The sequence below is a fragment of the Podarcis raffonei genome, chromosome 6 (assembly GCF_027172205.1).
Source record: "Podarcis raffonei isolate rPodRaf1 chromosome 6, rPodRaf1.pri, whole genome shotgun sequence".
Taxonomy (NCBI): domain Eukaryota; kingdom Metazoa; phylum Chordata; class Lepidosauria; order Squamata; family Lacertidae; genus Podarcis; species Podarcis raffonei.
This window is the reverse complement of record NC_070607.1, coordinates 68935524-68949505: the sequence shown is the minus strand read 5'-3', so window position 1 is coordinate 68949505 and position 13982 is coordinate 68935524. Positions and strand designations below refer to the sequence as shown.

Here is a 13982-nt window from a genome sequence, read left to right as displayed (position 1 = left end):
ACCAGTGACTTGAAGCCTTGCTTGCAAGGTTCAAGAAGCATTTGGATGGTTGCTTTGGAAACAGAATGCAGACTAGGAATGTGCTCTGCATGAGGCCACTTTGGACACTGTCTGGAAAGTGCAGCTGGCCCAAACCAAACTGTGAGATTGTTAACTGGGCTATGTGACCATATGACGCCAGTGCTTCACTAACTGCTCTAGTTTCTAGTTCATTTCTGGGCCCAAGATTAAAGTGTTGGTTTCCGCCTTTAAAGCCCTTAAGAAATTGGGACTAGGATACCTGAAATACCATTTTTTTAATCCACATCATGAGATCCTCTTTAGGTTCTGTTCCAGAAGCACTTCCCAAGTGAAGTAAAATGAGCGAGTACTAAGATGAGGGCCTTCTTGGTGGTGGTGCCCTGATGCTGAAATTGTCACCTCCCCCCTCACACACAAAAGCCTTATTGTTATGAATCATGCTTAGTGTTCTGTGTCTTTTTGTCAGCTGTCTTTACGCTTCTTTCTGATGGAAGTATTTTATGCTGCTAATTGTATTTTTATAAGATAGTGTTGTTTTTTAATATTGTGTGCAGTCCAGAGAGCCAGTATTATATAAATATAGAAAATGATGGTAATAACAACAGACAAATCTCCCATTTGATGCAGCAGGGCAATTGTTATTCTTACGAGAAACCTCAATGGCATTTGTGGCTTTTCAGTGTATCCTACGTATTTTGAAAATGTTTCGGTGATATCGAGGATGTGCAAACCTAGCTATACTTCTCCATTCTCTTCATCTCACACTCAGTTGTTTTGGTTTGAATACACAATATAGTCCCATCAGAGAAGCACAGTAGACTTTTATTTCAGAAGTATTTTAAGCAGACACCCACATGGCAGCAGAAATGCAAGAAGATCTGCAAACAAAATTTACTACAAACAGTGCTATACGATATAGCTCCTACAACATCCTCAAGTAAGTAACAAGCAGTATAGTGGGTTGGGAAGTAAAAAGGGTGCACACATACATCCAGATTTGCTTTTTTGGGAACAGGCTGTTGTAAAACAAATGAAGAGCTACAGATGGATTAACATTTAAAGATGGGTTCCTAAATTAGACATCTAACCTTTGCAGTCAACCCAAGTTCCTAAAAAACCCAACCCTATAATGAAGGGGAAATCAGGACTAACGTAAGAAAAACATTTAAAATGGGAGAACCTAGAAATCTACATAGTGCTATTTTGGAGACATAGTCTTGCCTAGATATACCTAGGAAGAAGCTAATGAAGGTTCTTTTGTGTTTTATTGCCAGAGATAATAAATAGGGGTTTTTTTACATGAAAATGTCTTTTAAAATACACAGGCATAAAAAAACCACTGGTTCAAAGATTACAGTAGTCAAATTAACAGATTGGAAGGGGGGTGGGCAGAATCTTATAATGCTTCACTAAGTGATAAAGCTCCCAAAGAATGTGGCTCAGACTCCAAGGATATACAGTACAGTGGTACCTCTGGTTATGAACGCCTCGAGTTACGTTTTTTCAGGTCTCGGAGGCCTTGCCGCTGCATGGAGCCAAGCCCAGACATCCGCAGGACCTACGGAGGCTCTGCGATCAGCCTCCAGCCATGGAGCTCTTGGAGGCCTCCATGAATGCCCAGAACCAGGCCCCGACATCTGCAGGATGCCCAGTAGGTCGCATCCCAACCCCAAAGTTAGGTAAGGAACACTTATCTAACGAAGACCAAGAGCAGTGAAGCTGTTAAGAAAACAAAGATGAGCCTGGGCCGAAAAGCCCTTCGCCAGCCCTTGCCCCACCACCAGCTGTAGCAAGATGGGTGGCACCTAGCCAGGTAAGCCCACCTACCCTGTGGGGGGGGGAGGTGGAAAATTTTGGGATTCTGCAAGGGATTCTGGGATGTGTTTATGTGAGTCTGCCCTGTGCCTTTGTCTCTGCTTTGCTCCTTCGTTTGGGGGACTTCTGGGGGACTCTGCCTTCTGCCATTGTTTTGGAGATCGTGTGGAGCCCAGTTCAGCTACTGGTTGATTGTGTGACTGCAGAAATGGATAAAAGCCCCTCATCCAAACAATGACTATCATCAGTGCACGTAAGGGGGGGAAATATTATTATTTTCATCTACAATACTGTCTTATTTATTTTATGGTACAGTACATTGTTTATTCCCTTCATTTTATAGATCAATGGTCTCGTTAGACAGTAAAATTTGTGTTAAATTTTTGTCATCATCTGGAACGGATCAATCCACTTTTCCATTACTTTCAATGGGAAAGTGCACTTCAGGTTAAGAACGGACTTCCGGAGCCAATTAAGTACTTAACCTGAGGTACCATAATGTTTCAAACTGGTGGAACTAGTGAACACCTGTCTTTCAGTTTCTAGCATTTATCCTTTACTGTGATCCAACGCTGGTGCTTATTCTCTTAGTAAGAGACAAGATGTAAGGGCACAATCCTCTCATCCAGTATATTAGCAGTGTTCTAAATATACTGCCATATTGAAGGAAGGGACGGTTTAGCTCTGTAGCAATATAGATTGCCTGAGCAAGCTTTGGCTTTAGATTCCAATAAAGATTGCTTAAGCAGGTTTGGCTTGTGACACTGGTCAAGTAAAGAATAAGAGGAGCCACGTAGGCTCAAAAGACAGGGAAATGGGTAAGGAACGTGCTTAACGTGATTATCCTCCTAAGGTGTGCCTATAGGTTGGCAATTGGTGATTGGTGGAAGGAAGGTGTACCTATAGGTTGGCAATTGGTGATTGGTGGAAGGGAGGTGTACCTATAGGTTGGCAATTGGTGATTGGTGGAGAAATGTGTACCTACAGTATAAGAATGCCTGCCAAATGCCATGTATTTACAGCCAGTCTTTCAGAAATTATTCTGCTGGTTGTCTCTGTGCACAGATAATAAACTGCTTTTCTCCAAAGAAGATTTTGCTTTCCTGGTACTTTTGTTCCCTCCAAGGTCCGGGGATGGCGTGGCTGATGGATCCCTAGGTAAATAAGGCTTCATTTCTTTGGGGGCTCGTCCGGGATAAGCCCCCTCCCCAAATACGGACCGGAGGGCCAGGCTCAACCAAGGTGAACAGCTCAGCAGCGTTTGCAGGCTTCAGCGCGCACCCCGCCTGTTTCGTGGGGGAAGCCGGCCACACTGTCCTGTAGTGGAGACATCTTGTTGAGGGAGAAAAACAAAGAGGACGGCGCCGAGGGGACAGGTCCGCAGCGGAAAACGGTAAGCCCAAGGGAAAAGGGCGTGGGCCCAAGGGAAAAGGGCGAGGCCTGATCAGCCTCAACTGGTTGTGCAGTAGAGTGCCGCCAGTAAGGTTTGGTAAAAAGGGAAACAGGGGGAAATTATTTTGGTGTATTTAGTGTGTTACATGTTGAAATTATATTGGTGTGTTTTGTATGTTGTATGTTGCATGTCAGATACTCTAGTGACTGAATTGTCAAGTGTGGGCCAGGGCTTAGTGTCCCCCTTGGCCGAGCGATTGTAGGGCTGTAGTGTGTGGAGTGTGAAAGAATTTACAACCTGTTAGGAGCAGAGTATCTGGGAAAAAAAAAAAAAAAAAATGGGGTCTGGGGCAAGCCAATGTAGTCCTCTGGAATGTTTTTTAAACAACTGGAAAGCAGCCACAAAGCATGATGATTGGGGAATCAAATTGAGAAGACAGAGGATGAGGACATTGTGTGAAGTTGATTGGCCCCAACAAACTAATTGGCCATCGGAGGGCAGTCTTAATTTGCAACTAATCAGCCCACTATATCAAAATATCTTGAATGTCCACCCAGACCAGATCCCTTATATTTCTACTTGGAAAACCAATGTAGAAAAGAACCCACCGTGGTTGAAAGCCTGCCGAGGCGACGCCCCACAAAGTACAGTTTGTGCAGTTCGACCGGCAGGGAAGTTAGAAAGGCCCCCAGTGATACCAGACCCAGAAGATGAGGAGGGAGGAATTATTAAACCACCTCCACCCTATGCTCCACCAACTGCCCCTCAGGCAATTCCACCAGGCCCAGGTCCCCAGGCACTGGGAGGAGCTGGCCCCCAGCCCAAACCCAAGACTGATGAGTCAGAAGGAGAAGAGGATGATGAGGATGAAGAGTTTGTAGAAAGATTAGTCAAGCTGACAAATAATAACAAGACATGGACAGAGGAGCAGGCAGAACGTTTAAGGAAGTATGTGGAACCTTATGCAAAAGAAGTGGATGTCAGCCACTATTTGTTAAAGGCAGCGGAATGTACAGGGCAACATAAAAGGAAGTGGCAGAGAGAGTGGGGAAGGGCGGCGAAAAGAGTGACCCTCCATAGGGCACATAAAGCACAGAAAAAGGGCGCGGCCAGAGTGATGCCTCTGCGTAGAGTGTATGACCCTCCGGCCCCTGCGGGACCTAACGGGGTGGTGCCCAATAGAACTTATACAGTTCAACATGTCCCCTTCTCTAGTGCAGATGTTTGTAATTGGAGGAACCAAAACCCTTCATTTGAGGAAAACCCAGCAAAAATAATAAAGCTGTTTGAGGGAATTTTCAAAACCTACAATCCGACTTTTGATGATGTGCAATATTTGATGGATGCCCTGCTAACTACAGAAGAGGCTAGGCGAATTCATGCTGAAGCCCGAGCACACATGAGAGCGCAGGGGGCAGGAGATCAAGCTGTTGCAACAGGATATCCTGAAAATACACCGAATTGGGATTATCAGATCACTGAGGGGCAAAACGCCCTCACCACTTATCGCCAGAATGTCTTAAATGGCATGAGAAGGGCAGCCAGGAAGCCTACTAATTTTGCCAAGATCAGGGAGATAATGCAAGGGAGTGAGGAGCCCCCAGGCGCCTATCTGGAAAGACTGAAGGAAGCCTACCGCCAGTATACCCCTGTGGACCCAGATGAGGCTGTCAATGCCCCTATCATAAAAACTGCCTTTGTAGCTCAGGCAGCACCCGATGTCCGCCGAAAAATCCAGAAACACGAGGCTTTCATGGGCCACACCCTTGAGTGGATGCTAGAATTGGCTCAAACCACTTATAATCAGAGGGAGGAAGAGGCACAAAAGAAGAAAGAGAAATATCAAGCAAAAAAGTTGATGGCATTACAGGCTACCACACCCACCCCTCATAAAAGAGGAAGCACCCAGGGAGGAGGACAAGGCCGTCTGGGGAGGAACCAGTGCGCCATCTGCTGGCAGGAAGGGCACTGGAAAAGAGAATGCCCACAGGCTCACTTAGATGGAAGAGGACGAGGAGAACGAGTCCCAGGGCCAAACCCCGTGGGATCTGGACAGGAACTGAGACCCTGGACATTGGCGAATGTTGGCAGGGGTAGAGGACAAGGACAGGGACCCCCCTGGCACCCCCCAACCCAAAGACAGCCCGGCGCAATGAGCCTGAGAGAGAAAGAAGAAGAATATTAGGACAGACCGGGCCCAGCTGATTTAGGTTCCCGTGAGCCCATGGTCAAAATACAAACAGGGAGCCGAACCATCCCCTTCATGGTTGACACCGGAGCCGCCCACTCTGTTTTGCCAGTACCAGTATCCAAGCCCACCAAGCAAACAATTAATATAATAGGAGCTACAGGCAAATCACAAAGAGCCCCATTCCTGCAATCTGTTGCTTGTAGCTTGGGCGGTCAAGTGGTCCAACACAAGTTTTTGTATATACCGGAGTGTCCCATCCCATTATTGGGCCGAGACCTGCTATCAAAATTACAAGCCCAGATTTCTTTCCAACCAACGGGAGAAGTAACAATGACCACAGGGCCAGCAGGGGAATTCTCCTTAGAGGTACCCTTAAGGGAACATTGGCGCTTAATGATGGTAAAAGAAGAGGAGGGGATTATTTCAGAGGACCTCCTGCAAGAAGTTACCCCTGATGTGTGGGCAGAAAGCAACCCGCCCGGAATGGCAAAGAACATCCCACCTATAATAGTCAAGCCCAAGCCATTCGCCAACCCTGTGGCTGTGAACCAATATCCTATCCCCCGAAGAGCTGCGGAGGGAGTATGGGTACATTTGGAACGGTTACTTCGCCATGGCATCCTGAGACAGTGTCAATCTCAGTGGAACACCCCACTCTTGCCGGTGAAGAAGGAAGATGGCACGTACCGTCCAGTCCAAGACCTTCGATTGGTCAACCAGGCCGTGGAAACCCTCCACCCCAATGTGCCCAATCCTTACACGCTGCTGAGTCTAATACCTCCTATTCCAGAGTCTCTTTCTCGGCAGATAATTCAGAGATATCATGGTTCAACCCACATAGGACCCGATGCTACAACCAAGCAGCTGGGGAAGTGCTTCTATATAGCCCACCTCTACCAACTGGCAGCCCAGATCTCCAGGAAATGCCTGCTATGCCAAAAGAATAATCCCAGAGCCGGACCACTGGCTCCCCCAGGGAGTCAGCATAGTGGAACTGCACCTATGGAAGATCTTGTCGTGGACTTTACTGAATTACCCCGTTGTGGACTACACCGCTACCTGCTGGTGGCAGTGTGCACCTACACCGGATGGGTCGAAGCATGGCCAACAAAGACTGAAAAGGCATTTGAAGTAACCAGGTGCCTGCTTAGGGAAATCATCCCTCGCTATGGATTGCCAAGGTCCATAGGATCTGATAATGGACCAGCATTTGTTCACACAGTCCTACAGGGACTGGTAAAGGCGCTCCAGATCAACTGGAAGCTGCATACTGCTTATAGACCCCAGAGTTCTGGAAAGGTAGAGAGAATGAACAGAACTCTAAAGAATCAGCTGTCCAAGCTGACGCAGGAGACCGGGTCTAATTGGGTGGCCATGTTGCCCTTGGCATTGCTCAGGGTCCGCAGCCTCCCGTCAAAGCGGACCCATTTGTCACCATTTGAGGTTTTGTTTGGGAGACCAGTCCCCTATGTTAGAATGTTAACTCCATATGCTAGCCAAGATATGCAATTGAATAACTATGTACAGTCACTCTCCCAAGTTCTCTCCTGTTTCAACAGGTGGACCCAGGCTCGCACCCCATGTGTGTTAACTGAACCGTTCCATCAGTTCGAGCCAGGTGATGAAGTGTGGGTGAAAGACTGGCAGCGAGCCCCCCTACAGCCTTGCTGGAAGGGACCATACACTGTGCTACTTTCTACACCTACTGCTGTGAAGGTTGCTGGCATCACCCCGTGGGTCCACCATACTCGAGTGAAGAAAGCTATTTCAGACTGGACAGTTACACCAGATCCAGAGAACTCCCTCCGGCTGACTATCGCCAGACGCCTGGCAGACGACCGCTCTGCTGATATCACACCGGAAGCTGATATCTCTACGCACAGCTGAAGAATTGGATGGGAGGGGCGCCCACCGGGAGCGCCTCCAACGTTCCAGCCTTGCAGCCTTTGTCCCCTGATAACGTCCAGAACCCTGAACGAACTTTAGTATGCATTATATGGTATGAGGAGGAAGCAGTGGGGATTTTGACACCAAGCATTTGCAGTTTACAGGCGGCTACCTATTCGTGTGGGTGTGTAGTGGCCCATCCACCGTGGGTACCCTCTCCTTGGGGGGCAAGGTTATCCTCCACCCATCAGGGGTACCATCATCCCCCGGGGATTGAGGAGTTTTATCTCCACACCATAGGGTTTGACGCTTGGAGGTATCCCCGACCTTGTTTCCCTAACCAACTTGAGCGTCCGGATAACCCCAACCCCCTTTCCAGACCCATACCATGACTGATCTGTGGTGGGGAGAGCCCTGGCATTCTTGGGGTTGGTGGGTGGGAGTTATCTCAACTGCCCTTGTCACGTGGATGTGTCTCTTTTTTTGCTGGCACGAGCGCCATAGAATTTGCGGGAAGAAGCGTCCCTCCTCCATCCCACTGACAGTTCTCCTTCTCTTCCTAGTTGGGGAACCCGCCTGCGCTCTGGCCCAGGGGGAAGTAGGGTCCTGGATCTCCCAGGTAAACATTACCCGTATCATGGTCACGCGGGGCATCCACAACCCTTACAACCGCTGGCTGCAAACGGCAGAAATGGTAGCTAAGGAGGAGAATAGGACCCGTTGCCTTGTTTGTGCCTTGGGACCTCTGGATGCGGCTGGGGGCATGCCCCTGCTTCCGTTGCCTCTTAATCGGACCCGAATCCAGTATACTGGAAGTAAATTCCAGTGGGGCCCATACTGGAATCATCCCTATCCCCTCCGTGTTTATCGGATTCCCGGATGGTTCTGTGTCAACCAGACCAAAAATGCCACCCTTGGACACAATATAACTTTTACTGGGCGCTCCTCATGCAAGTGTACGTGTAACCCCACTGATACCACTGAGTGTGGCGGAGCCTGCACCAATTTAAATCTTTTAGCTTTTAGTTCTATGGGTGACCATATGGCCACCCAGAACAAGGATCCTGTATATTGGATTTGTGGGACAAAGGCTTTCCACCACCTCCCCAACGGTTGGTGGGGCAATTGTTATCCAGCCTTCCTTTTACCCCCCATGTGGCTGCTCCCTACCACCTTATTTCCCCATCGCAATCACAGATCTGTTGATATCACGAATATAGCCTCAGGGAGCAAGCAGACGTGGGGAAAGGATGAATGGCCACCTGAGCGAATAATTGCCCACTATGATCCGGCCTCCTGGAACCCTGGTGAGTTAGTAGCAGGTGCCAGAGAGCCCATGTACAATCTAAATCGCATAATCCAACTCCAGGCAGTAGTAGAGATTGTGGCCAATGCAACGGCCACCGCCCTTCGCCTTGTTGCTACCCAGCTGGATGAGACCCGCACTGCTGTCCTCCAGCTGCGTTTGGGAATGGACTTTATTCTGGCCAAACAAGGAGGATTTTGTGCTGCCCTCAACCTGACTGGTGGAGCATGCTGCTTCAATATTTCAGATCATGGTGAAGCCATCCGTAATTTAGCCGCAAGTATTGAGAAGGTGGCACACGTCCCTGTACAAGTGTGGGAAGGATGGAATATGTCTTGGCTAGATAAGCTTTTGCCAAATGGGTGGCTCAGAGGAATGTTTTTTATGCTCTTAGGACCAATTTTATTTTTATTGCTTCTTTGCTTCTGTATTCCCTGCTTGGTGCAATGCTTGCAAAATATGGTGCACAAAACAATGTCGCGCATGATGGGTCCCCGAGTGATAGCTTTGATGCGAGAATACCAGCCTATTGCCTTGGACGAGCCAGAAGGCTGTCCAAAAGAAGAGGAGGGAATGAAGGAAGGGACGGTTTAGCTCTGTAGCAATATAGATTGCCTGAGCAAGCTTTGGCTTTAGATTCCAATAAAGATTGCTTAAGCAGGTTTGGCTTGTGACACTGGTCAAGTAAAGAATAAGAGGAGCCACGTAGGCTCAAAAGACAGGGAAATGGGTAAGGAACGTGCTTAACGTGATTATCCTCCTAAGGTGTGCCTATAGGTTGGCAATTGGTGATTGGTGGAAGGAAGGTGTACCTATAGGTTGGCAATTGGTGATTGGTGGAAGGGAGGTGTACCTATAGGTTGGCAATTGGTGATTGGTGGAGAAATGTGTACCTACAGTATAAGAATGCCTGCCAAATGCCATGTATTTACAGCCAGTCTTTCAGAAATTATTCTGCTGGTTGTCTCTGTGCACAGATAATAAACTGCTTTTCTCCAAAGAAGATTTTGCTTTCCTGGTACTTTTGTTCCCTCCAAGGTCCGGGGATGGCGTGGCTGATGGATCCCTAGGTAAATAAGGCTTCAATATAATATAGCAAAACATCTAACCTGCGTCTGCTTTCATTTGGATCCCCTGGTCAAGTCTTGTCCCTTTCCCGGAACAATAAATATATGAACACTGAGATTTAAGAAAGGCTGCTCCAAGAAGGTCTTCAAATTTGTGCTCTCTCTGAACACTTTATTTCGCCATACAACTTTACCAGCAGCTATGGTCAGTTCCTAGAGGAAAACAAATTCTATTTCCAACATCATGATACTCTCTGTCTGGATTTTCTGCCAAAACCAGGAAAAGCTATAATTTGAAACCCCTAAAGCAAGCAATTATATATATGCCCACACTTATCATGCACATTGTCAGGAAAATTACAGAGAAACCATGGTAAATATAACTGCAGCCAGTTTCACAAAGTGTCTGTTGCCTTTGTAAATAGGTATCATCAAAATACACCAGAGTCTGTTTAGTTAGGCATATATATATTCCTGTTCTGCAAAAATATAGAATAAATACTGTTAACTAGAACAAGGGTAGCCAACCTTTCTTCAGCCAGCCCTACAAGAGCCTCATGGCATGGCAGACCCACAAACCCAGACATACTGAGGACCTGCCCAAATAGGGATACGGCACATATTATTTCTGTCTATGATATATATTCAGGCATGAAAAAGTAGTGTTGAAGACCTCCCCCTCTGGCCCCAGCTTATTTGTAGCTGCAGCTCAGGAGAAGGACTCTCTCTCTCTCTCTCTCTCTCTCTCTCTCTCTCTCTCTCAGGGAATGGAGAGATTTACATTCCCATTGTTGTTCTGGACTGCACAGAGAGACTGAAATCTCCATGCTGGGGCAGGGAACCTGTGGCCCTCCAGATACTGTACTCCATTTCCTTGACCACTGGGCATGAGGATCATGGTTGATGGGAACTGGAGTCCAACAACTTCTGGAGAACCACAGGTTCCCCATCATAGCTCTGTGATCACAATAGCACAATGATGGGCCTTGGCAATGCCAACTTCTGCTCAGTAAAATATATATGCTAAGTTGTTGGGGGGCTGCCCTAAATAATTTAGCTAGACACAGGCTGCCATTTAGCAGCCCCACCTCAGAGCTTCCTGTCATCTCCAATACTAAATGTCTGTATAGTGAACACACATACAGATCTGAGACATGTGCCTGCAAAGACACTACATACAAGTACAGCCTGGTGAAATCATAATTAATAATAAATTTATAATCAATACCCAGCTATCTAAGGCAATTGTAAGGCAAAATAGTCCTATTTCACATAAGGAGAAAAGATGTATGAAGGAGAACTGTGTCCTTGATCCCACGAAGCAAACCGATACAGAAGCTTATTCCTATGCAACTCTACATCTCTGAATAACCAATACAGTCCAACCTCTGTTTATGTAACCCTCTGGTTATGTACACTTTGGGATGTGCACATGACAAACCCAGAAGTATTTTAACGGGTTTCGCCGCGCGCGCATATACGCAGAAGCGGTCCTCAGGTTGCAGAAACCTCGAAATCCAACCATACCTCTGGAACAGATCCCATCTACAACCAGAGGTACCACTGTACAACTTATCTGCAGCGCTGATTACAGAATAACTGAATGAAGTGCACTAAGGGGTATATTTGCAGTAAGATATCCACATACTGTGTCCAATAGGCATAAATTAATTAAACACAACTACTTTGTCCTACCGCTGTGGGTTAAACCACAGAGCCTAGGACTTGCTGATCAGAAGGTTGGCGGTTTGAATCCCCGCGATGGGGGTGAGCTCCCGTTGCTCGGTCCCTGCTCCTGCCAACCTAGCAGTTCGAAAGCACGTCAAAGTGCAAGTAGATAAATAGGTACCGCTTCGGTGGGAAGGTAAACGGTGTTTCCATGCGCTGCTCTGGTTCGCCAGAAGCGGCTTAGTTATGCTGGCCACATGACCTGGAAGCTGTACACCGGCTCCCTCGGCCAGTAAAGCGAGATGAGCGCCGCAACCCCAGAGTCGGTCACGACTGGACCTAATGGTTAGGGGTCCCTTTACCTTTACTTTGTCCTACACTGCAAAAAGACATAAGGGCAGAAAACAAGTGTGTATTTTCTGTGGGGTCTGTGAGTACTATGCAGAGTAAGCACTGAAAATATACACTGATTTCTGTCCTTGTCTCCTTTAATCAACTTCTGAACTGAAAGCTCTTGGGCGAAGTGGGGTTTTTTACAAGGTAAGGCACACAGCATACTGCCTTACACGCACCTCTCCTTCAACTTTTGAAGACCAGGATTCACACAAGAGCCTAAGTAATAAGAAAAACAGAGGGAAATGCAGCCAGATTCACAAACAACCAATCTTTAGTTTAATTGCATGTTGTTATGAGCACAAGCTCTAGAAGCCCCAGGGTATGTCTCTGGGCTGACGGCTTCAAAAAGCCTGGGACCTGCTCCAGAGCTGGATTTTTGAAATGCTGAACTCCCATTGAAATTTAAAAGTTAATATCCTGGGCCTTTCTTGCTTAACACAGGGAAGATTAGAATAGAAAATATACAGCATATGCTACAATACCTCAAAGAGACATTTATAGGAAAATACTTTCCAGCCTGGATCACAAGAAAACTTTGGGAAATGACCATTGGTTTCATATACATAATATATAGTACTTTTGGTTGTGTGAACATTTTTAATAATATGCTAGTCACTTTTACTTGCACGAGGTATTTAATGCAAACATTAAGAAATGGTTTCTACTATCAGCAAGTAGTACAATGCACTCTACCACTCTGCTTCAGAGTGCAATCTTATGTGTAGCTACTTGGAAATAAATCCTATTGGGTTCAGTGAGGCTTATCCCAAGTGTGAATAGGATTTCAGGCTGTGTCCCTTTAACGTGGTCAGCATAGGCTAATGTAATCAGCTTCCTAGGGGGCGGGGGATAGAATCAGAATCTTTATACTTGGACATATTTGCCTAGTTCTAATGATTTCAGAATGCTTCATTCCTCAACTGCTGGGCCTTGTTCTACCTGCCTAACTAAACTGTAGCTGATTATTTGGGACACAGAAAAGGGTTCCCAGAAAACTGTGGATTTCACAGAATTATAGATTTGTAGAGTTGGAAGGTACCACAAGGGTTATCCAACCCCCTGCAATTTAGGAATCTTTTTGCCCAACATTGTTTTATTTAATTACTGATTCTAGATTCTCCTGCCTTATATTGGATCTGCCTCACTTTGATGTCACTGAATGTCTCCAAAGTAGTATGTGTACCAGTGCTTATTACAGAATTCCATTTAAACATCAGTTTGTTCTTTTTTATCCTGATATATTTATATTTGTACATTTTGATACACAGGTGCTTCCCTGTCTTCAGAGTTCTGGGCTCCAACTTTCAACATTTCTTCTAAAATAAAAGTTGAATTTGCACAATGGCACCTCTGAACACCAACAACTACGATGCTGCATGGTGATGAAAGAGATGAGAGAAAAAGGTCTTGTTGCCTTTTGTCCTGGCTCTTTTGGCCTGATTTCCTTTCCTGGCTTATGAACCCTGTAGCCTGCCTAACCCTCAAATTAGTGTCTGATCACCCTTGTCATACAAATGTGATGCTGAAAAGGACCAGGGTCTCTGAGTTTGATTTCCTAAATAAAGTGGTGAACATGCACACAACCACAAACCCACTAAAAACAAACAAATCTACAAAATGCAGGCCACAGTGTTACGCACAAAGAATAGGTGCAATGCCAAATAGTGTCTGCAGGGAAAATAGATCACTTAAAGCAAAGCTTGCCAGCCTGACCTTCCATTCTTGCATCTTTGTCTACCTCCCCTTTTGAAGCCAGAACTGGGACAGGGAGCCTACTAAAGGAATTTTATCTGCCAATTAAAACCTTGAGCTGATGCAATACCGAAGTTTTTCCAGATTACTGTTATTGTGTTTTGTATGTGTTTTGTATGACTATGATTCTTCAGGTAGGTGTTACTAGAAGGTTTAACAGAAACACCAGTAGCAAATTTTGGAACAAATGGGATTTACACTGAAGGAATTATTTGAACATCAAGTTCTCCGCACATTGTAGACATAAGGACATGTACAGAGAAGCTTACCTTCCTAGCAAATGAAATTTCTGCCATTTGCTAATTTCCAAACAAGGGGGCAAAAGCTGTACAGAAAAGCAAACATGCTGCCAGAAGGGATTAGGCAAAAAACAAAAACACTATCATCAAACTGCAGCGTCTCTCCTTTCTCTCCCCTCCCACCACCTCTGTGGGAGATGATTTAAGGGGGGGAAATCAGTGAAACTCAACAGAACACACACACACA

General features: G+C 46.2%; 1 protein-coding gene across 6 annotated transcripts in view; it reads right to left on the bottom strand.

Moving 5' to 3' along the window:
- Positions 1-13982, bottom strand: part of LOC128416290 (rho GTPase-activating protein 39-like) — an 85114-nt gene that overhangs the window by 45327 nt on the left and 25805 nt on the right. Inside the window, exon 1 of one of the 6 annotated variants that reach the window (XM_053393850.1) lies at positions 9723-9763. The exons of the other annotated variants lie outside the window; for them this stretch is intronic. The gene's annotated coding sequence lies outside the window, so the exon portion shown is untranslated. Of the gene's footprint in view, positions 1-9722; positions 9764-13982 lie in introns of those variants that run through there. 6 annotated transcript variants of the gene reach the window in all.